This window comes from Triturus cristatus, chromosome 6 (assembly GCF_964204655.1).
Source record: "Triturus cristatus chromosome 6, aTriCri1.1, whole genome shotgun sequence".
NCBI lineage: Eukaryota > Metazoa > Chordata > Amphibia > Caudata > Salamandridae > Triturus > Triturus cristatus.
The window spans coordinates 100,536,001-100,558,193 of record NC_140589.1 but is presented as its reverse complement, the minus strand read 5'-3'; the positions used below and the strand labels follow the sequence as shown (position 1 = coordinate 100,558,193).

The following is a 22,193-nucleotide window of genomic DNA, read 5'->3' as shown; positions in this document are numbered from 1 at the left end:
AAATTTTATGTCACGTCATTTTCAGATGCTTCATTCAAGAGATGTTTCCACTATAGAATGCAGTGCAAGGGCAAAAATACAAGTGATAGAGCGAGTGAGTGAGAAGGAGTATTGTGGAAGGAGAGAATGAAACAAAGACAGAGTGAGTGAATAGCAGGGAGGCATAGAAGAGGAGTCTAGTAGTGAAGGAGACCTGCTTTTCCCTGCTCTTGACCTCCCACCCATCCCCAAACAACCACAAACATACCTTCTGTGCAAAGTTGGTATGCAGAATTTCACGCCTCAGCAAGTGAGGGTGAGTCCCAGGCCAGGGGCTAAAGAGCAAAAGAGTGCCTGTGCTCAGACTTTCCCTGCTAGGGATAGTTTATCTGGAACAAGTCCTACTCTCTTGTATCCAGCAAGGATCTAGAAATCCTGCATGAATCTGCAAGGCACATTGGCAGCATAAATTTGCATAAACTGCTCCACCTATTGCCTTCCTACTTCCTGTGCTGTAGTTGTTTGTGTAGAGAGAGAGGTCGCAGGCAAGGAAATGTTGTGAGTCGGATACAGGACCCTAAATAGCTGGTGAGAGGTATGTGGTGTTCTAAAAGCATGAAAACTGTATACCTGTGAAATAAAGTGCTTTCGTATGTGTTCTTCTGTGTTTATTGTCCTGTGCATAAAGTTGCACCTTGTGTTTGAAGGTTTAAATTATTTCAGGCTTGCATGGAGGTAGACGTTTCTGAGTAACTTTTATTCATTTCTTAAAAGCCTATACTGTCAGGATGGCCGAGAGGTCTAAGGTGCTGTGTTTAGGCCACAGTCTCCTTTGGAGGCGTGGGTTCGAATACCACTTCTGGCATGCCTTTTGGAGATTTAATCTCCTTTATCAGGTTAACATCTGATGGAATTTGCATCTGTTGGTCTTCACCTGGCACGTTATTCCGTTCTCCTCTTGTCAAGAGAGATGGGGTTTCTCATATATTTAGGTTCTATAACGTCTTGCTGACAAAGCGCAATCCTTACCAAATGAGCATAGGACCCATGTAAGAGGTCATCTGGAAGAGTCATGCTCTTGTATGCCCTGGCCAGACGGGCCCTGCAAATTTGGAAGAATGCCATGCATCTGGTAGACAACTGGACTCCAGCACACTTACAGCAATTTCCTTAGGGCTTTGATCAGGGTCTGCTTAAATTTGCATACTCCACCCTATGTTGTGACTTTGAGATCCTTTGTTGAAATTGCTTTAGCCAGCCAAGAGGTGGCTATTGTCTCAATTTCAAAGCAGCTTTGAGCCGTTCAAGTGGCTGGTGAATAGCACTTTTTCTTTGTTCGCCTCAAAGTTCTAAAGAGTTCTCCATAGGTCCTGCTCTGTACAGATTGTTCAAAGATCTGTTGGAAGTGCATATAATAGGATAAGTAAATTGAGGGCATTCCTTTTCAGTACCTCACCTGCATGGCTGTTTGGCCTCTGGTAGATGCTGGGAAAGCAAGTCAGGATGGCCGAGTGGTCTAAGGCGCTGCGTTCAGGTCGCAGTCTCCTCTGGAGGCGTGGGTTCAAATCCCACTTCTGACAGTCCAGTGTTTACTCTACTTTTTTTCTTGAGAAATATGATCATTTCCCTCGCAGTGGCTTATAGGATTGTCTTCTTGGAAGAGTGCAGTGAGTTTTTTTCTTGCTCTAGCCACTATTGGCCTAAGCTCTGTGCATTTTTTGGTTCCTAATATCTTTCTCACCCTTTAGATGAAAAAGCAGCATGGGGTCAGGATGGCCGAGTGGTCTAAGGCGCTGCGTTAAGGCCGCAGTCTTTCATGGAGGCGTGGGTTCGAATCCCACTTCTGACAAAACTTGAATTCCATTTTCTCTCTAAGTTCCTTTAGAATCTCAGCTAAAAATTGGCAATGTAAATAATATCTGAATAAGTACCAAACTTCAGTTTCAAATGCATTTGCCCTATTCTATCTTTAACGTTAATGTAATATTCTTCTAGCACTCGTGGTGTTTTATATTTCTTTTGTGGGGTACTTTAAAAATCTTTTTTATGAAAGAAATGGGTTACATTAAGTCTTGTGATGTTTTAGGTTTCCAATAAGGAGGTTTTAAATTTTATGTCACGTCATTTTCAGATGCTTCATTCAAGAGATGTTTCCACTATTGAATGCAGAGCAAGGGCAAAAATACAAGTGATAGAGCGAGTGAGTGAGAAGGAGTGTTGTGGAAGGAGAGAATGAAACAAAGACAGAGTGAGTGAATGGCAGGGAGGCATAGAAGAGGAGTCTAGTAGTGAAGGAGACCTGCTTTTCCCTGCTCTTGACCTCCCACCCATCCCCAAACAACCACAAACAACCACAAACATACCTTCTGTGCAAAGTTGGCATGCAGAATTTCACTCCTCAGCAAGTGAGGGTGAGTCCCAGGCCAGGGGCTAAAGAGCAAAAGAGTGCCTGTGCTCAGACTTTCCCTGCTAGGGATAGTTTATCTGGAACAAGTCCTACTCTCTTGTATCCAGCAAGGATCTAGAAATCCTGCATGAATCTGCATGGCACATTGGCAGCATAAATTTGCATAAACTGCCCCACCTATTGCCTTCCTACTTCCTGTGCTGTAGTTGTTTGTGTAGAGAGAGAGGTCGCAGGCAAGGAAATGTTGTGAGTCGGATACAGGACCCTAAATAGCTGGTGAGAGGTATGTGGTGTTCTAAAAGCATGAAAACTGTATACCTGTGAAATAAAGTGCTTTCGTATGTGTTCTTCTGTGTTTATTGTCCTGTGCATAAAGTTGCACCTTGTGTTTGAAGGTTTAAATTATTTCAGGCTTGCATGGAGGTAGACGTTTCTGAGTAACTTTTATTCATTTCTTAAAAGCCTATAATGTCAGGATGGCCGAGAGGTCTAAGGTGCTGTGTTTAGGCCACAGTCTCCTTTGGAGGCGTGGGTTCGAATCCCACTTCTGGCATGGCTTTTGGAGATTTAATCTCCTTTATCAGGTCAACATCTGATGGAATTTGCATCTGTTGGTCTTCACCTGGCACGTTATTCCGTTCTCCTCTTGTCAAGAGAGATGGGGTTTCTCATATATTTAGGTTCTATAACGTCTTGCTGACAAAGCGCAATCCTTACCAAATGAGCATAGGACCCATGTAAGAGGTCATCTGGAAGAGTCATGCTCTTGTATGCCCTGGCCAGACGGGCCCTGCAAATTTGGAAGAATGCCATGCATCTGGTAGACAACTGGACTCCAGCACACTTACAGCAATTTCCTTAGGGCTTTGATCAGGGGCTGCTTAAATTTGCATACTCCACCCTATGTTGTGACTTTGAGATCCTTTGTTGAAATTGCTTTAGCCAGCCAACAGGTGGCTATTGTCTCAATTTCAAAGCAGCTTTGAGCCGTTCAAGTGGCTGGTGAATAGCACTTTCTCTTTGTTCGCCTCAAAGTTCTAAAGAGTTCTCCATAGGTCCTGCTCTGTACAGATTGTTCAAAGATCTGTTGGAAGTGCATATAATAGGATAAGTAAATTGAGGGCATTCCTTTTCAGTACCTCACCTGCATGGCTGTTTGGCCTCTGGTAGATGCTGGGAAAGCAAGTCAGGATGGCCGAGTGGTCTAAGGCGCTGCGTTCAGGTCGCAGTCTCCTCTGGAGGCGTGGGTTCAAATCCCACTTCTGACAGTCCTGTGTTTACTCTACTTTTTTTCTTGAGAAATATGATCATTTCCCTCGCAGTGGCTTATAGGATTGTCTTCTTGGAAGAGTGCAGTGAGTTTTTTTCTTGCTCTAGCCACTATTGGCCTAAGCTCTGTGCATTTTTTGGTTCCTAATATCTTTCTCACCCTTTAGATGAAAAAGCAGCATGGGGTCAGGATGGCCGAGTGGTCTAAGGCGCTGCGTTAAGGCCGCAGTCTCTCATGGAGGCGTGGGTTCGAATCCCACTTCTGACAAAACTTGAATTCCATTTTCTCTCTCAGTTCCTTTAGAATCTCAGCTAAAAATTGGCAATGTAAATAATATCTGAATAAGTACCAAACTTCAGTTTCAAATGCATTTGCCCTATTCTATCTTTAACGTTAATGTAATATTCTTCTAGCACTCGTGGTGTTTTATATTTCTTTTGTGGGGTACTTTAAAAATCTTTTTTATGAAAGAAATGGGTTACATTAAGTCTTGTGATGTTTTAGGTTTCCAATAAGGAGGTTTTAAATTTTATGTCACGTCATTTTCAGATGCTTCATTCAAGAGATGTTTCCACTATAGAATGCAGAGCAAGGGCAAAAATACAAGTGATAGAGCGAGTGAGTGAGAAGGAGTGTTGTGGAAGAAGAGAATGAAACAAAGACAGAGTGAGTGAACGGCTGGGAGGCATAGAAGAGGAGTCTAGTAGTGAAGGAGACCTGCTTTTCCCTGCTCTTGACCTCCCACCCATCCCCAAACAACCACAAACATACCTTCTGTGCAAAGTTTGTATGCAGAATTTCACGCCTCAGCAAGTGAGGGTGAGTCCCAGGCCAGGGGCTAAAGAGCAAAAGAGTGCCTGTGCTCAGACTTTCCCTGCTACGGATAGTTTATCTGGAACAAGGCCTACTCTCTTGTATCCAGCAAGGATCTAGAAATCCTGCATGAATCTGCAAGGCACAATGGCAGCATAAATTTGCATAAACTGCCACACCTATTGCCTTCCTACTTCCTGTGCTGTAGTTGTTTGTGTAGAGAGAGAGGTCGCAGGCAAGGAAATGTTGTGAGTCGGATACAGGACCCTAAATAGCTGGTGAGAGGTATGTGGTGTTCTAAAAGCATGAAAACTGTATACCTGTGAAATAAAGTGCTTTCGTATGTGTTCTTCTGTGTTTATTGTCCTGTGCATAAAGTTGCACCTTGTGTTTGAAGGTTTAAATTATTTCAGGCTTGCATGGAGGTAGACGTTTCTGAGTAACTTTTATTCATTTCTTAAAAGCCTATACTGTCAGGATGGCCGAGAGGTCTAAGGCGCTGTGTTTAGGCCACAGTCTCCTTTGGAGGCGTGGGTTCGAATCCCACTTCTGACATGCCTTTTGGAGATTTAATCTCCTTTATCAGGTTAACATCTGATGGAAGTTGCATCTGTTGGTCTTCACTTGGCACGTTATTCCGTTCTCCTCTTGTCAAGAGAGATGGGGTTTCTCATATACTGACAAAGCGCAATCCTTACCAAATGAGCATAGGACCCATGTAAGAGGTCATCTGGAAGAGTCATGCTCTTGTATGCCCTGGCCAGACGGGCCCTGCAAATTTGGAAGAATGCCATTCATCTGGTAGACAACTGGACTCCAGCACACTTACAGCAATTTCCTCAGGGCTTTGATCAGGGGCTGCTTAAATTTGCATACTCCACCCTATGTTGTGACTTTGAGATCCCTTGTTGAAATTGCTTTAGCCAGCCAAGAGGTGGCTATTGTCTCAATTTCAAAGCAGCTTTGAGCCGTTCAAGTGGCTGGTGAATAGCACTTTCTCTTTGTTCGCCTCAAAGTTCTAAAGAGTTCTCCATAGGTCCTGCTCTGTACAGATTGTTCAAAGATCTGTTGAAAGTGCATATAATAGGATAAATAAATTGAGGGCATTCCTTTTCAGTACCTCACCTGCATGGCTGTCTGGCCTCTGGAAGATGCTGGAAAAGCAAGTTAGGATGGCCGAGTAGTCTAAGGCGCTGCGTTCAGGTCGCAGTCTCCTCTGGAGGCGTGGGTTCAAATCCCACTTCTGACAGTCCTGTGTTTACTCTAATTTTTTTCTTGAGAAATATGATCATTTCCCTTGCAGTGGCTTATAGGATTGTCTTCTTGGAAGAGTGCAGTGAGTTTTTTTCTTGCTCTAGCCACTATTGGCCTAAGCTCTGTGCATTTTTTGGTTCCTAATATCTTTCTCACCCTTTAGATCAAAAAGCAGCATGGGGTCAGGATGGCCGAGTGGTCTAAGGCGCTGCGTTAAGGCCGCAGTCTCTCATGGAGGCGTGGGTTCAAATCCCACTTCTGACAAAACTTGAATTCCATTTTCTCTCTCAGTTCCTTTAGAATCTCAGCTAAAAATTGGCAATGTAAATAATATCTGAATAAGTACCAAACTTCAGTTTCAACTGCAAATGCATTTGCCCTATTCTATCTTTAACGTTAATGTAATATTCTTCTAGCACTCGTGGTGTTTTATATTTCTTTTGTGGGGTACTTTAAAAATCTTTTTTATGAAAGAAATGGGTTACATTAAGTCTTGTGATGTTTTAGGTTTCCAATAAGGAGGTTTTAAATTTTATGTCACGTCATTTTCAGATGCTTCATTCAAGAGATGTTTCCACTATAGAATGCAGTGCAAGGGCAAAAATACAAGTGATAGAGCGAGTGAGTGAGAAGGAGTATTGTGGAAGGAGAGAATGAAACAAAGACAGAGTGAGTGAATAGCAGGGAGGCATAGAAGAGGAATCTAGCAGTGAAGGAGACCTGCTTTTCCCTGCTCTTGACCTCCCACCCATCCCCAAACAACCAAAACATACCTTCTGTGCAAAGTTGGTATGCAGAATTTCACGCCTCAGCAAGTGAGGGTGAGTCCCAGGCCAGGGGCTAAAGAGCAAAAGAGTGCCTGTGCTCAGACTTTCCCTGCTAGGGATAGTTTATCTGGAACAAGTCCTACTCTCTTGTATCCAGCAAGGATCTAGAAATCCTGCATGAATCTGCAAGGCACATTGGCAGCATAAATTTGCATAAACTGCCCCACCTATTGCCTTCCTACTTCCTGTGCTGTAGTTGTTTGTGTAGAGAGAGGGGTCGCAGGCAAGGAAATGTTGTGAGTCGGATACAGGACCCTAAATAGCTGGTGAGAGGTATGTGGTGTTCTAAAAGCATGAAAACTGTATACCTGTGAAATAAAGTGCTTTCGTATGTGTTCTTCTGTGTTTATTGTCCTGTGCATAAAGTTGCACCTTGTGTTTGAAGGTTTAAATTATTTCAGGCTTGCATGGAGGTAGACGTTTCTGAGCAACTTTTATTCATTTCTTAAAAGCCTATACTGTCAGGATGGCCGAGAGGTCTAAGGTGCTGTGTTTAGGCCACAGTCTCCTTTGGAGGCGTGGGTTCGAATCCCACTTCTGGCATGCCTTTTGGAGATTTAATCTCCTTTATCAGGTTAACATCTGATGGAAGTTGCAGCTGTTGGTCTAAATCCTGGCACGTTATTCCGTTCTCCTCTTGTCAAGAGAGATGGGGTTTCTCATATATTTAGGTTCTATAACGTCTTGCTGACAAAGCGCAATCCTTACCAAATGAGCATAGGACCCATGTAAGAGGTCATCTGGAAGAGTCATGCTCTTGTATGCCCTGGCCAGACGGGCCCTGCAAATTTGGAAGAATGCCATGCATCTGGTAGACAACTGGACTCCAGCACACTTACAGCAATTTCCTTAGGGCTTTGATCAGGGGCTGCTTAAATTTGCATACTCCACCCTATGTTGTGACTTTGAGATCCTTTGTTGAAATTGCTTTAGCCAGCCAAGAGGTGGCTATTGTCTCAATTTCAAAGCAGCTTTGAGCCGTTCAAGTGGCTGGTGAATAGCACTTTCTCTTTGTTCGCCTCAAAGTTCTAAAGAGTTCTCCATAGGTCCTGCTCTGTACAGATTGTTCAAAGATCTGTTGGAAGTGCATTTAATAGGATAAGTAAATTGAGGGCATTCCTTTTCAGTACCTCACCTGCATGGCTGTTTGGCCTCTGGTAGATGCTGGGAAAGCAAGTCAGGATGGCCGAGTGGTCTAAGGCGCTGCGTTCAGGTCGCAGTCTCCTCTGGAGGCGTGGGTTCAAATCCCACTTCTGACAGTCCTGTGTTTACTCTACTTTTTTTCTTGAGAAATATGATCATTTCCCTCGCAGTGGCTTATAGGATTGTCTTCTTGGAAGAGTGCAGTGAGTTTTTTTCTTGCTCTAGCCACTATTGGCCTAAGCTCTGTGCATTTTTTGGTTCCTAATATCTTTCTCACCCTTTAGATGAAAAAGCAGCATGGGGTCAGGATGGCCGAGTGGTCTAAGGCACTGCGTTAAGGCCGCAGTCTCTCATGGAGGCGTGGGTTCGAATCCCACTTCTGACAAAACTTGAATTCCATTTTCTCTCTCAGTTCCTTTAGAATCTCAGCTAAAAATTGGCAATGTAAATAATATCTGAATAAGTACCAAACTTCAGTTTCAAATGCATTTGCCCTATTCTATCTTTAACGTTAATGTAATATTCTTCTAGCACTCGTGGTGTTTTATATTTCTTTTGTGGGGTACTTTAAAAATCTTTTTTATGAAAGAAATGGGTTACATTAAGTCTTGTGATGTTTTAGGTTTCCAATAAGGAGGTTTTAAATTTTATGTCACGTCATTTTCAGATGCTTCATTCAAGAGATGTTTCCACTATAGAATGCAGAGCAAGGGCAAAAATACAAGTGATAGAGCGAGTGAGTGAGAAGGAGTGTTGTGGAAGGAGAGAATGAAACAAAGACAGAGTGAGTGAATGGCAGGGAGGCATAGAAGAGGAGTCTAGTAGTGAAGGAGACCTGCTTTTCCCTGCTCTTGACCTCCCACCCATCCCCAAACAACCACAAACATACCTTCTGTGCAAAGTTGGTATGCAGAATTTCACGCCTCAGCAAGTGAGGGTGAGTCCCAGGCCAGGGGCTAAAGAGCAAAAGAGTGCCTGTGCTCAGACTTTCCCTGCTAGGGATAGTTTATCTGGAACAAGGCCTACTCTCTTGTATCCAGCAAGGATCTAGAAATCCTGCATGAATCTGCAAGGCACATTGGCAGCATAAATTTGCATAAACTGCCCCACCTATTGCCTTCCTACTTCCTGTGCTGTAGTTGTTTGTGTAGAGAGAGAGGTCGCAGGCAAGGAAATGTTGTGAGTCGGATACAGGACCCTAAATAGCTGGTGAGAGGTATGTGGTGTTCTAAAAGCATGAAAACTGTATACCTGTGAAATAAAGTGCTTTCGTATGTGTTCTTCTGTGTTTATTGTCCTGTGCATAAAGTTGCACCTTGTGTTTGAAGGTTTAAATTATTTCAGGCTTGCATGGAGGTAGACGTTTCTGAGTAACTTTTATTCATTTCTTAAAAGCCTATACTGTCAGGATGGCCGAGAGGTCTAAGGTGCTGTGTTTAGGCCACCGTCTCCTTTGGAGGCATGGGTTCGAATCCCACTTCTGACATGCCTTTTGGAGATTTAATCTCCTTTATCAGGTTAACATCTGATGGAAGTTGCATCTGTTGGTCTTCACCTGGCACGTTATTCCGTTCTCCTCTTGTCAAGAGAGATGGGGTTTCTCATATATTTAGGTTCTATAACGTCTTGCTGACAAAGCGCAATCCTTACCAAATGAGCATAGGACCCATGTAAGAGGTCATCTGGAAGAGTCATGCTCTTGTATGCCCTGGCCAGACGGGCCCTGCAAATTTGGAAGAATGCCATGCATCTGGTAGACAACTGGACTCCAGCACACTTACAGCAATTTCCTTAGGGCTTTGATCAGGGGCTGCTTAAATTTGCATACTCCACCCTATGTTGTGACTTTGAGATCCCTTGTTGAAATTCCTTTAGCCAGCCAAGAGGTGGCTATTGTCTCAATTTCAAAGCAGCTTTGAGCCGTTCAAGTGGCTGGTGAATAGCACTTTCTCTTTGTTCGCCTCAAAGTTCTAAAGAGTTCTCCACAGGTCCTGCTCTGTACAAATTGTTCAAAGATCTGTTGGAAGTGCATATAATAGGATAAATAAATTGAGGGCATTCCTTTTCAGTACCTCACCTGCATGGCTGTCTGGCCTCTGGAAGATGCTGGGAAAGCAAGTCAGGATGGCCGAGTGGTCTAAGGTGCTGCGTTCAGGTCGCAGTCTCCTCTGGAGGCGTGGGTTCAAATCCCACTTCTGAAAGTCCTGTGTTTACTCTAATTATTTTCTTGAGAAATATGATCATTTCCCTCGCAGTGGCTTATAGGATTGTCTTCTTGGAAGAGTGCAGTGAGTTTTTTTCTTGCTCTAGCCACTATTGGCCTAAGCTCTGTGCATTTTTTGGTTCCTAATATCTTTCTCACCCTTTAGATGAAAAAGTAGCATGGGGTCAGGATGGCCGAGTGGTCTAAGGCGCTGCGTTTAGGCCGCAGTCTCTCCTGGAGGCGTGGGTTCGAATCCCACTTCTGACAAAACTTGAATTCCATTTTCTCTCTCAGTTCCTTTAGAATCTCAGCTAAAAATTGGCAATGTAAATAATATCTGAATAAGTACCAAACTTCAGTTTCAACTGCAAATGCATTTGCCCTATTCTATCTTTAACGTTAATGTAATATTCTTCTAGCACTCGTGGTGTTTTATATTTCTTTTGTGGGGTACTTTAAAAATCTTTTTTATGAAAGAAATGGGTTACATTAAGTCTTGTGATGTTTTAGGTTTCCAATAAGGAGGTTTTAAATTTTATGTCACGTCATTTTCAGATGCTTCATTCAAGAGATGTTTCCACTATAGAATGCAGAGCAAGGGCAAAAATACAAGTGATAGAGCGAGTGAGTGAGAAGGAGTGTTGTGGAAGGAGAGAATGAAACAAAGACAGAGTGAGTGAATGGCAGGGAGGCATAGAAGAGGAGTCTAGTAGTGAAGGAGACCTGCTTTTCCCTGCTCTTGACCTCCCACCCATCCCCAAACAACCACAAACATACCTTCTGTGCAAAGTTGGTATGCAGAATTTCACGCCTCAGCAAGTGAGGGTGAGTCCCAGGCCAGGGGCTAAAGAGCAAAAGAGTGCCTGTGCTCAGACTTTCCCTGCTAGGGATAGTTTATCTGGAACAAGGCCTACTCTCTTGTATCCAGCAAGGATCTAGAAATCCTGCATGAATCTGCAAGGCACATTGGCAGCATAAATTTGCATAAACTGCCCCACCTATTGCCTTCCTACTTCCTGTGCTGTAGTTGTTTGTGTAGAGAGAGAGGTCGCAGGCAAGGAAATGTTGTGAGTCGGATACAGGACCCTAAATAGCTGGTGAGAGGTATGTGGTGTTCTAAAAGCATGAAAACTGTATACCTGTGAAATAAAGTGCTTTCGTATGTGTTCTTCTGTGTTTATTGTCCTGTGCATAAAGTTGCACCTTGTGTTTGAAGGTTTAAATTATTTCAGGCTTGCATGGAGGTAGACGTTTCTGAGTAACTTTTATTCATTTCTTAAAAGCCTATACTGTCAGGATGGCCGAGAGGTCTAAGGTGCTGTGTTTAGGTCACCGTCTCCTTTGGAGGCATGGGTTCGAATCCCACTTCTGACATGCCTTTTGGAGATTTAATCTCCTTTATCAGGTTAACATCTGATGGAAGTTGCATCTGTTGGTCTTCACCTGGCACGTTATTCCGTTCTCCTCTTGTCAAGAGAGATGGGGTTTCTCATATATTTAGGTTCTATAACGTCTTGCTGACAAAGCGCAATCCTTACCAAATGAGCATAGGACCCATGTAAGAGGTCATCTGGAAGAGTCATGCTCTTGTATGCCCTGGCCAGACGGGCCCTGCAAATTTGGAAGAATGCCATTCATCTGGTGGACAACTGGACTCCAGCACACTTACAGCAATTTCCTCAGGGCTTTGATCAGGGGCTGCTTAAATTTGCATACTCCACCCTATGTTGTGACTTTGAGATCCCTTGTTGAAATTGCTTTAGCCAGCCAAGAGGTGGCTATTGTCTCAATTTCAAAGCAGCTTTGAGCCGTTCAAGTGGCTGGTGAATAGCACTTTCTCTTTGTTCGCCTCAAAGTTCTAAAGAGTTCTCCATAGGTCCTGCTCTGTACAGATTGTTCAAAGATCTGTTGGAAGTGCATATAATAGGATAAATAAATTGAGGGCATTCCTTTTCAGTACCTCACCTGCATGGCTGTCTGGCCTCTGGAAGATGCTGGGAAAACAAGTCAGGATGGCCGAGTGGTCTAAGGCGCTGCGTTCAGGTCGCAGTCTCCTCTGGAGGCGTGGGTTCAAATCCCACTTCTGACAGTTCTGTGTTTACTCTAATTTTTTTCTTGAGAAATATGATCATTTCCCGCGCAGTGGCTTATAGGATTGTCTTCTTGGAAGAGTGCAGTGAGTTTTTTTCTTGCTCTAGCCACTATTGGCCTAAGCTCTGTGCATTTTTTGGTTCCTAATATCTTTCTCACCCTTTAGATCAAAAAGCAGCATGGAGTCAGGATGGCCGAGTGGTCTAAGGCGCTGGGTTAAGGCCGCAGTCTCTCCTGGAGGCGTGGGTTCAAATCCCACTTCTGACAAAACTTGAATTCCATTTTCTCTCTCAGTTCCTTTAGAATCTCAGCTAAAAATTGGCAATGTAAATAATATCTGAATAAGTACCAAACTTCAGTTTCAACTGCAAATGCATTTGCCCTATTCTATCTTTAACGTTAATATAATATTCTTCTAGCACTCGTGGTGTTTTATATTTCTTTTGTGGGGTACTTTAAAAATCTTTTTTATGAAAGAAATGGGTTACATTAAGTCTTGTGATGTTTTAGGTTTCCAATAAGGAGGTTTTAAATTTTATGTCACGTCATTTTCAGATGCTTCATTCAAGAGATGTTTCCACTATAGAATGCAGTGCAAGGGCAAAAATACAAGTGATAGAGCGAGTGAGTGAGAAGGAGTATTGTGGAAGGAGAGAATGAAACAAAGACAGAGTGAGTGAATAGCAGGGAGGCATAGAAGAGGAGTCTAGTAGTGAAGGAGACCTGCTTTTCCCTGCTCTTGACCTCCCACCCATCCCCAAACAACCACAAACATACCTTCTGTGCAAAGTTGGCATGCAGAATTTCACTCCTCAGCAAGTGAGGGTGAGTCCCAGGCCAGGGGCTAAAGAGCAAAAGAGTGCCTGTGCTCAGACTTTCCCTGCTACGGATAGTTTATCTGGAACAAGGCCTACTCTCTTGTATCCAGCAAGGATCTAGAAATCCTGCATGAATCTGCAAGGCACATTGGCAGCATAAATTTGCATAAACTGCCCCACCTATTGCCTTCCTACTTCCTGTGCTGTAGTTGTTTGTGTAGAGAGAGAGGTCGCAGGCAAGGAAATGTTGTGAGTCGGATACAGGACCCTAAATAGCTGGTGAGAGGTATGTGGTGTTCTAAAAGCATGAAAACTGTAAACCTGTGAAATAAAGTGCTTTCGTATGTGTTCTTCTGTGTTTATTGTCCTGTGCATAAAGTTGCACCTTGTGTTTGAAGGTTTAAATTATTTCAGGCTTGCATGGAGGTAGACGTTTCTGAGTAACTTTTATTCATTTCTTAAAAGCCTATACTGTCAGGATGGCCGAGAGGTCTAAGGCGCTGTGTTTAGGCCACGGTCTCCTTTGGAGCCGTGGGTTTGAATCCCACTTCTGACATGCCTTTTGGAGATTTAATCTCCTTTATCAGGTTAACATCTGATGGAAGTTGCATCTGTTGGTCTTCACCTGGCACGTTATTCCGTTCTCCTCTTGTCAAGAGAGATGGGGTTTCTCATATATTTAGGTTCTATAACGTCTTGCTGACAAAGCGCAATCCTTACCAAATGAGCATAGGACCCATGTGAGAGGTCATCTGGAAGAGTCATGCTCTTGTATGCCCTGGCCAGACGGGCCCTGCAAATTTGGAAGAATGCCATTCATCTGGTGGACAACTGGACTCCAGCACACTTACAGCAATTTCCTCAGGGCTTTGATCAGGGGCTGCTTAAATTTGCATACTCCACCCTATGTTGTGACTTTGAGATCCCTTGTTGAAATTGCTTTAGCCAGCCAAGAGGTGGCTATTGTCTCAATTTCAAAGCAGCTTTGAGCCGTTCAAGTGGCTGGTGAATAGCACTTTCTCTTTGTTCGCCTCAAAGTTCTAAAGAGTTCTCCATAGGTCCTGCTCTGTACAGATTGTTCAAAGATCTGTTGGAAGTGCATATAATAGGATAAATAAATTGAGGGCATTCCTTTTCAGTACCTCACCTGCATGGCTGTCTGGCCTCTGGAAGATGCTGGGAAAGCAAGTCAGGATGGCCGAGTGGTCTAAGGCGCTGCGTTCAGGTCGCAGTCTCCTCTGGAGGCGTGGGTTCAAATCCCACTTCTGACAGTTCTGTGTTTACTCTAATTTTTTTCTTGAGAAATATGATCATTTCCCTCGCAGTGGCTTATAGGATTGTCTTCTTGGAAGAGTGCAGTGAGTTTTTTTCTTGCTCTAGCCACTATTGGCCTAAGCTCTGTGCATTTTTTGGTTCCTAATATCTTTCTCACCCTTTAGATCAATAAGCAGCATGGGGTCAGGATGGCCGAGTGGTCTAAGGCGCTGCGTTAAGGCCACAGTCTCTCCTGGAGGCGTGGGTTCAAATCCCACTTCTGACAAAACTTGAATTCCATTTTCTCTCTAAGTTCCTTTAGAATCTCAGCTAAAAATTGGCAATGTAAATAATATCTGAATAAGTACCAAACTTCAGTTTCAAATGCATTTGCCCTATTCTATCTTTAACGTTAATGTAATATTCTTCTAGCACTCGTGGTGTTTTATATTTCTTTTGTGGGGTACTTTAAAAATCTTTTTTATGAAAGAAATGGGTTACATTAAGTCTTGTGATGTTTTAGGTTTCCAATAAGGAGGTTTTAAATTTTATGTCACGTCATTTTCAGATGCTTCATTCAAGAGATGTTTCCACTATTGAATGCAGAGCAAGGGCAAAAATACAAGTGATAGAGCGAGTGAGTGAGAAGGAGTGTTGTGGAAGGAGAGAATGAAACAAAGACAGAGTGAGTGAATGGCAGGGAGGCATAGAAGAGGAGTCTAGTAGTGAAGGAGACCTGCTTTTCCCTGCTCTTGACCTCCCACCCATCCCCAAACAACCACAAACAACCACAAACATACCTTCTGTGCAAAGTTGGTATGCAGAATTTCACGCCTCAGCAAGTGAGGGTGAGTCCCAGGCCAGGGGCTAAAGAGCAAAAGAGTGCCTGTGCTCATACTTTCCCTGCTAGGGATAGTTTATCTGGAACAAGGCCTACTCTCTTGTATCCAGCAAGGATCTAGAAATCCTGCATGAATCTGCAAGGCACATTGGCAGCATAAATTTGAATAAACTGCCCCACCTATTGCCTTCCTACTTCCTGTGCTGTAGTTGTTTGTGTAGAGAGAGAGGTCGCAGGCAAGGAAATGTTGTGAGTCGGATACAGGACCCTAAATAGCTGGTGAGAGGTATGTGGTGTTCTAAAAGCATGAAAACTGTATACCTGTGAAATAAAGTGCTTTCGTATGTGTTCTTCTGTGTTTATTGTCCTGTGCATAAAGTTGCACCTTGTGTTTGAAGGTTTAAATTATTTCAGGCTTGCATGGAGGTAGACGTTTCTGAGTAACTTTTATTCATTTCTTAAATGCCTATACTGTCAGGATGGCCGAGAGGTCTAAGGCGCTGTGTTTAGGCCACAGTCTCCTTTGGAGGCGTGGGTTCGAATCCCACTTCCGGCATGCCTTTTGGAGATTTAATCTCCTTTATCAGGTTAACATCTGATGGAAGTTGCATCTGTTGGTCTTCACCTGGCACGTTATTCCGTTCTCCTCTTTTCAAGAGAGATGGGGTTTCTCATATATTTAGGTTCTATAACGTCTTGCTGACAAAGCGCAATCCTTACCAAATGAGCATAGGACCCATGTAAGAGGTCATCTGGAAGAGTCATGCTCTTGTATGCCCTGGCCAGACGGGCCCTGCAAATTTAGAAGAATGCCATGCATCTGGTAGACAACTGGACTCCAGCACACTTACAGCAATTTCCTTAGGGCTTTGATCAGGGGCTGCTTAAATTTGCATACTCCACCCTATGTTGTGACTTTGAGATCCTTTGTTGAAATTGCTTTAGCCAGCCAAGAGGTGGCTATTGTCTCAATTTCAAAGCAGCTTTGAGCCGTTCAAGTGGCTGGTGAATAGCACTTTTTCTTTGTTCGCCTCAAAGTTCTAAAGAGTTCTCCATAGGTCCTGCTCTGTACAGATTGTTCAAAGATCTGTTGGAAGTGCATATAATAGGATAAGTAAATTGAGGGCATTCCTTTTCAGTACCTCACCTGCATGGCTGTTTGGCCTCTGGTAGATGCTGGGGAAGCAAGTCAGGATGGCCGAGTGGTCTAAGGCGCTGCGTTCAGGTCGCAGTCTCCTCTGGAGGTGTGGGTTCAAATCCCACTTCTGACAGTCCTGTGTTTACTCTACTTTTTTTCTTGAGAAATATGATCATTTCCCTCGCAGTGGCTTATAGGATTGTCTTCTTGGAAGAGTGCAGTGAGTTTTTTTCTTGCTCTAGCCACTATTGGCCTAAGCTCTGTGCATTTTTTGGTTCCTAATATCTTTCTCACCCTTTAGATGAAAAAGCAGCATGGGGGTCAGGATGGCCGAGTGGTCTAAGGCGCTGCGTTAAGGCCGCAGTCTCTCATGGAGGCATGGGTTCGAATCCCACTTCTGACAAAACTTGAATTCCATTTTCTCTCTCAGTTCCTTTAGAATCTCAGCTAAAAATTGGCAATGTAAATAATATCTGAATAAGTACCAAACTTCAGTTTCAACTGCAAATGCATTTGCCCTATTCTATCTTTAACGTTAATGTAATATTCTTCTAGCACTCGTGGTGTTTTATATTTCTTTTGTGGGGTACTTTAAAAATCTTTTTTATGAAAGAAATGGGTTACATTAAGTCTTGTGATGTTTTAGGTTTCCAATAAGGAGGTTTTAAATTTTATGTCACGTCATTTTCAGATGCTTCATTCAAGAGATGTTTCCACTATAGAATGCAGAGCAAGGGCAAAAATACAAGTGATAGAGCGAGTGAGTGAGAAGGAGTGTTGTGGAAGGAGAGAATGAAACAAAGACAGAGTGAGTGAATGGCAGGGAGGCATAGAAGAGGAGTCTAGTAGTGAAGGAGACCTGCTTTTCCCTGCTCTTGACCTCCCACCCATCCCCAAACAACCACAAACATACCTTCTGTGCAAAGTTGGTATGCAGAATTTCACGCCTCAGCAAGTGAGGGTGAGTCCCAGGCCAGGGGCTAAAGAGCAAAAGAGTGCCTGTGCTCAGACTTTCCCTGCTACGGATAGTTTATCTGGAACAAGGCCTACTCTCTTGTATCCAGCAAGGATCTAGAAATCCTGCATGAATCTGCAAGGCACATTGGCAGCATAAATTTGCATAAACTGCCCCACCTATTGCCTTCCTACTTCCTGTGCTGTAGTTGTTTGTGTAGAGAGAGAGGTCGCAGGCAAGGAAATGTTGTGAGTCGGATACAGGACCCTAAATAGCTGGTGAGAGGTATGTGGTGTTCTAAAAGCATGAAAACTGTATACCTGTGAAATAAAGTGCTTTCGTATGTGTTCTTCTGTGTTTATTGTCCTGTGCATAAAGTTGCACCTTGTGTTTGAAGGTTTAAATTATTTCAGGCTTGCATGGAGGTAGACGTTTCTGAGTAACTTTTATTCATTTCTTAAAAGCCTATACTGTCAGGGTGGCCGAGAGGTCTAAGGTGATGTGTTTAGGCCACCGTCTCCTTTGGAGGCGTGGGTTCGAATCCCACTTCTGGCATGCCTTTTGGAGATTTAATCTCCTTTATCAGGTTAACATCTGATGGAAGTTGCATCTGTTGGTCTTCACCTGGCACGTTATTCCGTTCTCCTCTTGTCAAGAGAGATGGGGTTTCTCATATATTTAGGTTCTATAACGTCTTGCTGACAAAGCGCAATCCTTACCAAATGAGCATAGGACCCATGTAAGAGGTCATCTGGAAGAGTCATGCTCTTGTATGCCCTGGCCAGACGGGCCCTGCAAATTTGGAAGAATGCCATTCATCTGGTAGACAACTGGACTCCAGCACACTTACAGCAATTTCCTCAGGGCTTTGATCAGGGGCTGCTTAAATTTGCATACTCCACCCTATGTTGTGACTTTGAGATCCCTTGTTGAAATTGCTTTAGCCAGCCAAGCGGTGGCTATTGTCTCAATTTCAAAGCAGCTTTGAGCCGTTCAAGTGGCTGGTGAATAGCACTTTCTCTTTGTTCGCCTCAAAGTTCTAAAGAGTTCTCCATAGGTCCTGCTCTGTACAGATTGTTCAAAGATCTGTTGAAAGTGCATATAATAGGATAAATACATTGAGGGCATTCCTTTTCAGTACCTCACCTGCATGGCTGTCTGGCCTCTGGAAGATGCTGGGAAAGCAAGTCAGGATGGCCGAGTGGTCTAAGGCGCTGCGTTCAGGTCGCAGTCTCCTCTGGAGGCGTGGGTTCAAATCCCACTTCTGACAGTCCTGTGTTTACTCTAATTTTTTTCTTGAGAAATATGATCATTTCCCTCGCAGTGGCTTATAGGATTGTCTTCTTGGAAGAGTGCAGTGAGTTTTTTTCTTGCTCTAGCCACTATTGGCCTAAGCTCTGTGCATTTTTTGGTTCCTAATATCTTTCTCACCCTTTAGATCAAAAAGCAGCATGGGGTCAGGATGGCCGAGTGGTCCAAGGCGCAGCGTTAAGGCCGCAGTCTCTCGTGGAGGCGTGGGTTCGAATCCCACTTCTGACAAAACTTGAATTCCATTTTCTCTCTCAGTTCCTTTAGAATCTCAGCTAAAAATTGGCAATGTAAATAATATCTGAATAAGTACCAAACATCAGTTTCAACTGCAAATGCATTTGCCCTATTCTATCTTTAACGTTAATGTAATATTCTTCTAGCACTCTTGGTGTTTTATATTTCTTTTGTGGGGTACTTTAAAAATCTTTTTTATGAAAGAAATGGGTTACATTAAGTCTTGTGATGTTTTAGGTTTCCAATAAGGAGGTTTTAAATTTTATGTCACGTCATTTTCAGATGCTTCATTCAAGAGATGTTTCCACTATAGAATGCAGAGCAAGGGCAAAAATACAAGTGATAGAGCGAGTGAGTGAGAAGGAGTGTTGTGGAAGGAGAGAATGAAACAAAGACAGAGTGAGTGAACGGCAGGGAGGCATAGAAGAGGAGTCTAGTTGTGAAGGAGACCTGCTTTTCCCTGCTCTTGACCTCCCACCCATCCCCAAACAACCACAAACATACCTTCTGTGCAAAGTTGGTATGCAGAATTTCACGCCTCAGCAAGTGAGGGTGAGTCCCAGGCCAGGGGCTAAAGAGCAAAAGAGTGCCTGTGCTCAGACTTTCCCTGCTAGGGATAGTTTATCTGGAACAAGGCCTACTCTCTTGTATCCAGCAAGGATCTAGAAATCCTGCATGAATCTGCAAGGCACATTGGCAGCATAAATTTGAATAAACTGCCCCACCTATTGCCTTCCTACTTCCTGTGCTGTAGTTGTTTGTGTAGAGAGAGAGGTCGCAGGCAAGGAAATGTTGTGAGTCGGATACAGGACCCTAAATAGCTGGTGAGAGGTATGTGGTGTTCTAAAAGCATGAAAACTGTATACCTGTGAAATAAAGTGCTTTCGTATGTGTTCTTCTGTGTTTATTGTCCTGTGCATAAAGTTGCACCTTGTGTTTGAAGGTTTAAAATATTTCAGGCTTGCATGGAGGTAGACGTTTCTGAGTAACTTTTATTCATTTCTTAAAAGCCTATACTGTCAGGATGGCCGAGAGGTCTAAGGCACTGTGTTTAGGCCACAGTCTCCTTTGGAGGCGTGGGTTCGAATCCCACTTCTGACATGCCTTTTGGAGATTTAATCTCCTTTATCAGGTTAACATCTGATGGAAGTTGCATCTGTTGGTCTTCACTTGGCACGTTATTCCGTTCTCCTCTTGTCAAGAGAGATGGGGTTTCTCATATACTGACAAAGCGCAATCCTTACCAAATGAGCATAGGACCCATGTAAGAGGTCATCTGGAAGAGTCATGCTCTTGTATGCCCTGGCCAGACGGGCCCTGCAAATTTGGAAGAATGCCATTCATCTGGTAGACAACTGGACTCCAGCACACTTACAGCAATTTCCTCAGGGCTTTGATCAGGGGCTGCTTAAATTTGCATACTCCACCCTATGTTGTGACTTTGAGATCCCTTGTTGAAATTGCTTTAGCCAGCCAAGAGGTGGCTATTGTCTCAATTTCAAAGCAGCTTTGAGCCGTTCAAGTGGCTGGTGAATAGCACTTTCTCTTTGTTCGCCTCAAAGTTCTAAAGAGTTCTCCATAGGTCCTGCTCTGTACAGATTGTTCAAAGATCTGTTGAAAGTGCATATAATAGGATAAATAAATTGAGGGCATTCCTTTTCAGTACCTCATCTGCATGGCTGTCTGGCCTCTGGAAGATGCTGGGAATGCAAGTCAGGATGGCCGAGTGGTCTAAGGCGCTGCGATCAGGTCGCAGTCTACTCTGGAGGTGTGGGTTCAAATCCCACTTCTGACAGTCCTGTGTTTACTCTAATTTTTTTCTTGAGAAATATGATCATTTCCCTCGCAGTGGCTTATAGGATTGTCTTCTTGGAAGAGTGCAGTGAGTTTTTTTCTTGCTCTAGCCACTTTTGGCCTAAGCTCTGTGCATTTTTTGGTTCCTAATATCTTTCTCACCCTTTAGATCAAAAAGCAGCATGGGGTCAGGATGGCCGAGTGGTCTAAGGCGCTGCGTTAAGGCCGCAGTCTCTCGTGGAGGCGTGGGTTCGAATCCCACTTCTGACAAAACTTGAATTCCATTTTCTCTCTCAGTTCCTTTAGAATCTCAGCTAAAAATTGGCAATGTAAATAATATCTGAATAAGTACCAAACATCAGTTTCAACTGCAAATGCATTTGCCCTATTCTATCTTTAACGTTAATGTAATATTCTTCTAGCACTCGTGGTGTTTTATATTTCTTTTGTGGGGTACTTTAAAAATCTTTTTTATGAAAGAAATGGGTTACATTAAGTCTTGTGATGTTTTAGGTTTCCAATAAGGAGGTTTTAAATTTTATGTCACGTCATTTTCAGATGCTTCATTCAAGAGCTGTTTCCACTATAGAATGCAGAGCAAGGGCAAAAATACAAGTGATAGAGCGAGTGAGTGAGAAGGAGTGTTGTGGAAGGAGAGAATGAAACAAAGACAGAGTGAGTGAACGGCAGGGAGGCATAGAAGAGGAGTCTAGTAGTGAAGGAGACCTGCTTTTCCCTGCTCTTGACCTCCCACCCATCCCCAAACAACCACAAACATACCTTCTGTGCAAAGTTGGTATGCAGAATTTCACGCCTCAGCAAGTGAGGGTGAGTCCCAGGCCAGGGGCTAAAGAGCAAAAGAGTCCCTGTGCTCAGACTTTCCCTGCTAGGGATAGTTTATCTGGAACAAGGCCTACTCTCTTGTATCCAGCAAGGATCTAGAAATCCTGCATGAATCTGCAAGGCACATTGGCAGCATAAATTTGCATAAACTGCCCCACCTATTGCCTTCCTACTTCCTGTGCTGTAGTTGTTTGTGTAGAGAGAGAGGTCGCAGGCAAGGAAATGTTGTGAGTCGGATACAGGACCCTAAATAGCTGGTGAGAGGTATGTGGTGTTCTAAAAGCATGAAAACTGTATACCTGTGAAATAAAGTGCTTTCGTATGTGTTCTTCTGTGTTTATTGTCCTGGGCATAAAGTTGAACCTTGTGTTTGAAGGTTTAAATTATTTCAGGCTTGCATGGAGGTAGACGTTTCTGAGTAACTTTTATTCATTTCTTAGAAGCCTATACTGTCAGGATGGCCGAGAGGTCTAAGGCGTTGTGTTTAGGCCACAGTCTCCTTTGGAGGTGTGGGTTCGAATCCCACTTCTGACATGCCTTTTGGAGATTTAATCTCCTTTATCAGGTTAACATCTGATGGAAGTTGCATCTGTTGGTCTTCACTTGGCACGTTATTCCGTTCTCCTCTTGTCAACAGAGATGGGGTTTCTCATATATTTAGGTTCTATAACGTCTTGCTGACAAAGCGCAATCCTTACCAAATGAGCATAGGACCCATGTAAGAGGTCATCTGGAAGAGTCATGCTCTTGTATGTCCTGGCCAGACGGGCCCTGCAAATTTGGAAGAATGCCATTCATCTGGTATACAACTGGACTCCAGCACACTTACAGCAATTTCCTCAGGGCTTTGATCAGGAGCTGCTTAAATTTGCATACTCCACCCTATGTTGTGACTTTGAGATCCCTTGTTGAAATTGCTTTAGCCAGCCAAGAGGTGGCTATTGTCTCAATTTCAAAGCAGCTTTGAGCCGTTCAAGTGGCTGGTGAATAGCACTTTCTCTTTGTTCGCCTCAAAGTT

At 43.5% G+C, this 22,193-nt stretch overlaps 22 non-coding genes across 22 annotated transcripts; all 22 read left to right on the top strand.

The window, feature by feature from the left end:
- Positions 1–1,476: 1,476 nt before the first annotated feature.
- On the top strand, positions 1,477–1,559 carry TRNAL-CAG (transfer RNA leucine (anticodon CAG)). Its single transcript has one exon. It is a non-coding gene; the product is annotated as a tRNA-Leu (tRNA).
- A 186-nt stretch (positions 1,560–1,745) lies between these two features.
- TRNAL-AAG (transfer RNA leucine (anticodon AAG)) lies at positions 1,746–1,828 on the top strand. The gene has a single exon. It is a non-coding gene; the product is annotated as a tRNA-Leu (tRNA).
- Positions 1,829–2,856: 1,028 nt separating this feature from the next.
- TRNAL-UAG (transfer RNA leucine (anticodon UAG)) lies at positions 2,857–2,939 on the top strand. Its single transcript has one exon. It is a non-coding gene; the product is annotated as a tRNA-Leu (tRNA).
- A 632-nt stretch (positions 2,940–3,571) lies between these two features.
- On the top strand, positions 3,572–3,654 carry TRNAL-CAG (transfer RNA leucine (anticodon CAG)). Its single transcript has one exon. It is a non-coding gene; the product is annotated as a tRNA-Leu (tRNA).
- A 186-nt stretch (positions 3,655–3,840) lies between these two features.
- TRNAL-AAG (transfer RNA leucine (anticodon AAG)) lies at positions 3,841–3,923 on the top strand. Its single transcript has one exon. It is a non-coding gene; the product is annotated as a tRNA-Leu (tRNA).
- Positions 3,924–4,941: 1,018 nt separating this feature from the next.
- On the top strand, positions 4,942–5,024 carry TRNAL-UAG (transfer RNA leucine (anticodon UAG)). The gene has a single exon. It is a non-coding gene; the product is annotated as a tRNA-Leu (tRNA).
- Positions 5,025–5,904: 880 nt separating this feature from the next.
- On the top strand, positions 5,905–5,987 carry TRNAL-AAG (transfer RNA leucine (anticodon AAG)). The gene has a single exon. It is a non-coding gene; the product is annotated as a tRNA-Leu (tRNA).
- Positions 5,988–7,010: 1,023 nt separating this feature from the next.
- TRNAL-UAG (transfer RNA leucine (anticodon UAG)) lies at positions 7,011–7,093 on the top strand. The gene has a single exon. It is a non-coding gene; the product is annotated as a tRNA-Leu (tRNA).
- Positions 7,094–7,726: 633 nt separating this feature from the next.
- On the top strand, positions 7,727–7,809 carry TRNAL-CAG (transfer RNA leucine (anticodon CAG)). The gene has a single exon. It is a non-coding gene; the product is annotated as a tRNA-Leu (tRNA).
- A 186-nt stretch (positions 7,810–7,995) lies between these two features.
- Positions 7,996–8,078, top strand: TRNAL-AAG (transfer RNA leucine (anticodon AAG)). The gene has a single exon. It is a non-coding gene; the product is annotated as a tRNA-Leu (tRNA).
- Positions 8,079–10,080: 2,002 nt separating this feature from the next.
- On the top strand, positions 10,081–10,163 carry TRNAL-UAG (transfer RNA leucine (anticodon UAG)). Its single transcript has one exon. It is a non-coding gene; the product is annotated as a tRNA-Leu (tRNA).
- Positions 10,164–11,902: 1,739 nt separating this feature from the next.
- TRNAL-CAG (transfer RNA leucine (anticodon CAG)) lies at positions 11,903–11,985 on the top strand. Its single transcript has one exon. It is a non-coding gene; the product is annotated as a tRNA-Leu (tRNA).
- A 186-nt stretch (positions 11,986–12,171) lies between these two features.
- Positions 12,172–12,254, top strand: TRNAL-AAG (transfer RNA leucine (anticodon AAG)). The gene has a single exon. It is a non-coding gene; the product is annotated as a tRNA-Leu (tRNA).
- A 1,739-nt stretch (positions 12,255–13,993) lies between these two features.
- On the top strand, positions 13,994–14,076 carry TRNAL-CAG (transfer RNA leucine (anticodon CAG)). The gene has a single exon. It is a non-coding gene; the product is annotated as a tRNA-Leu (tRNA).
- A 186-nt stretch (positions 14,077–14,262) lies between these two features.
- On the top strand, positions 14,263–14,345 carry TRNAL-AAG (transfer RNA leucine (anticodon AAG)). The gene has a single exon. It is a non-coding gene; the product is annotated as a tRNA-Leu (tRNA).
- A 1,028-nt stretch (positions 14,346–15,373) lies between these two features.
- On the top strand, positions 15,374–15,456 carry TRNAL-UAG (transfer RNA leucine (anticodon UAG)). The gene has a single exon. It is a non-coding gene; the product is annotated as a tRNA-Leu (tRNA).
- A 632-nt stretch (positions 15,457–16,088) lies between these two features.
- On the top strand, positions 16,089–16,171 carry TRNAL-CAG (transfer RNA leucine (anticodon CAG)). The gene has a single exon. It is a non-coding gene; the product is annotated as a tRNA-Leu (tRNA).
- A 187-nt stretch (positions 16,172–16,358) lies between these two features.
- Positions 16,359–16,441, top strand: TRNAL-AAG (transfer RNA leucine (anticodon AAG)). Its single transcript has one exon. It is a non-coding gene; the product is annotated as a tRNA-Leu (tRNA).
- A 1,739-nt stretch (positions 16,442–18,180) lies between these two features.
- On the top strand, positions 18,181–18,263 carry TRNAL-CAG (transfer RNA leucine (anticodon CAG)). The gene has a single exon. It is a non-coding gene; the product is annotated as a tRNA-Leu (tRNA).
- Positions 18,264–19,556: 1,293 nt separating this feature from the next.
- Positions 19,557–19,639, top strand: TRNAL-UAG (transfer RNA leucine (anticodon UAG)). The gene has a single exon. It is a non-coding gene; the product is annotated as a tRNA-Leu (tRNA).
- An 880-nt stretch (positions 19,640–20,519) lies between these two features.
- Positions 20,520–20,602, top strand: TRNAL-AAG (transfer RNA leucine (anticodon AAG)). The gene has a single exon. It is a non-coding gene; the product is annotated as a tRNA-Leu (tRNA).
- A 1,024-nt stretch (positions 20,603–21,626) lies between these two features.
- Positions 21,627–21,709, top strand: TRNAL-UAG (transfer RNA leucine (anticodon UAG)). Its single transcript has one exon. It is a non-coding gene; the product is annotated as a tRNA-Leu (tRNA).
- Positions 21,710–22,193: the final 484 nt, after the last annotated feature.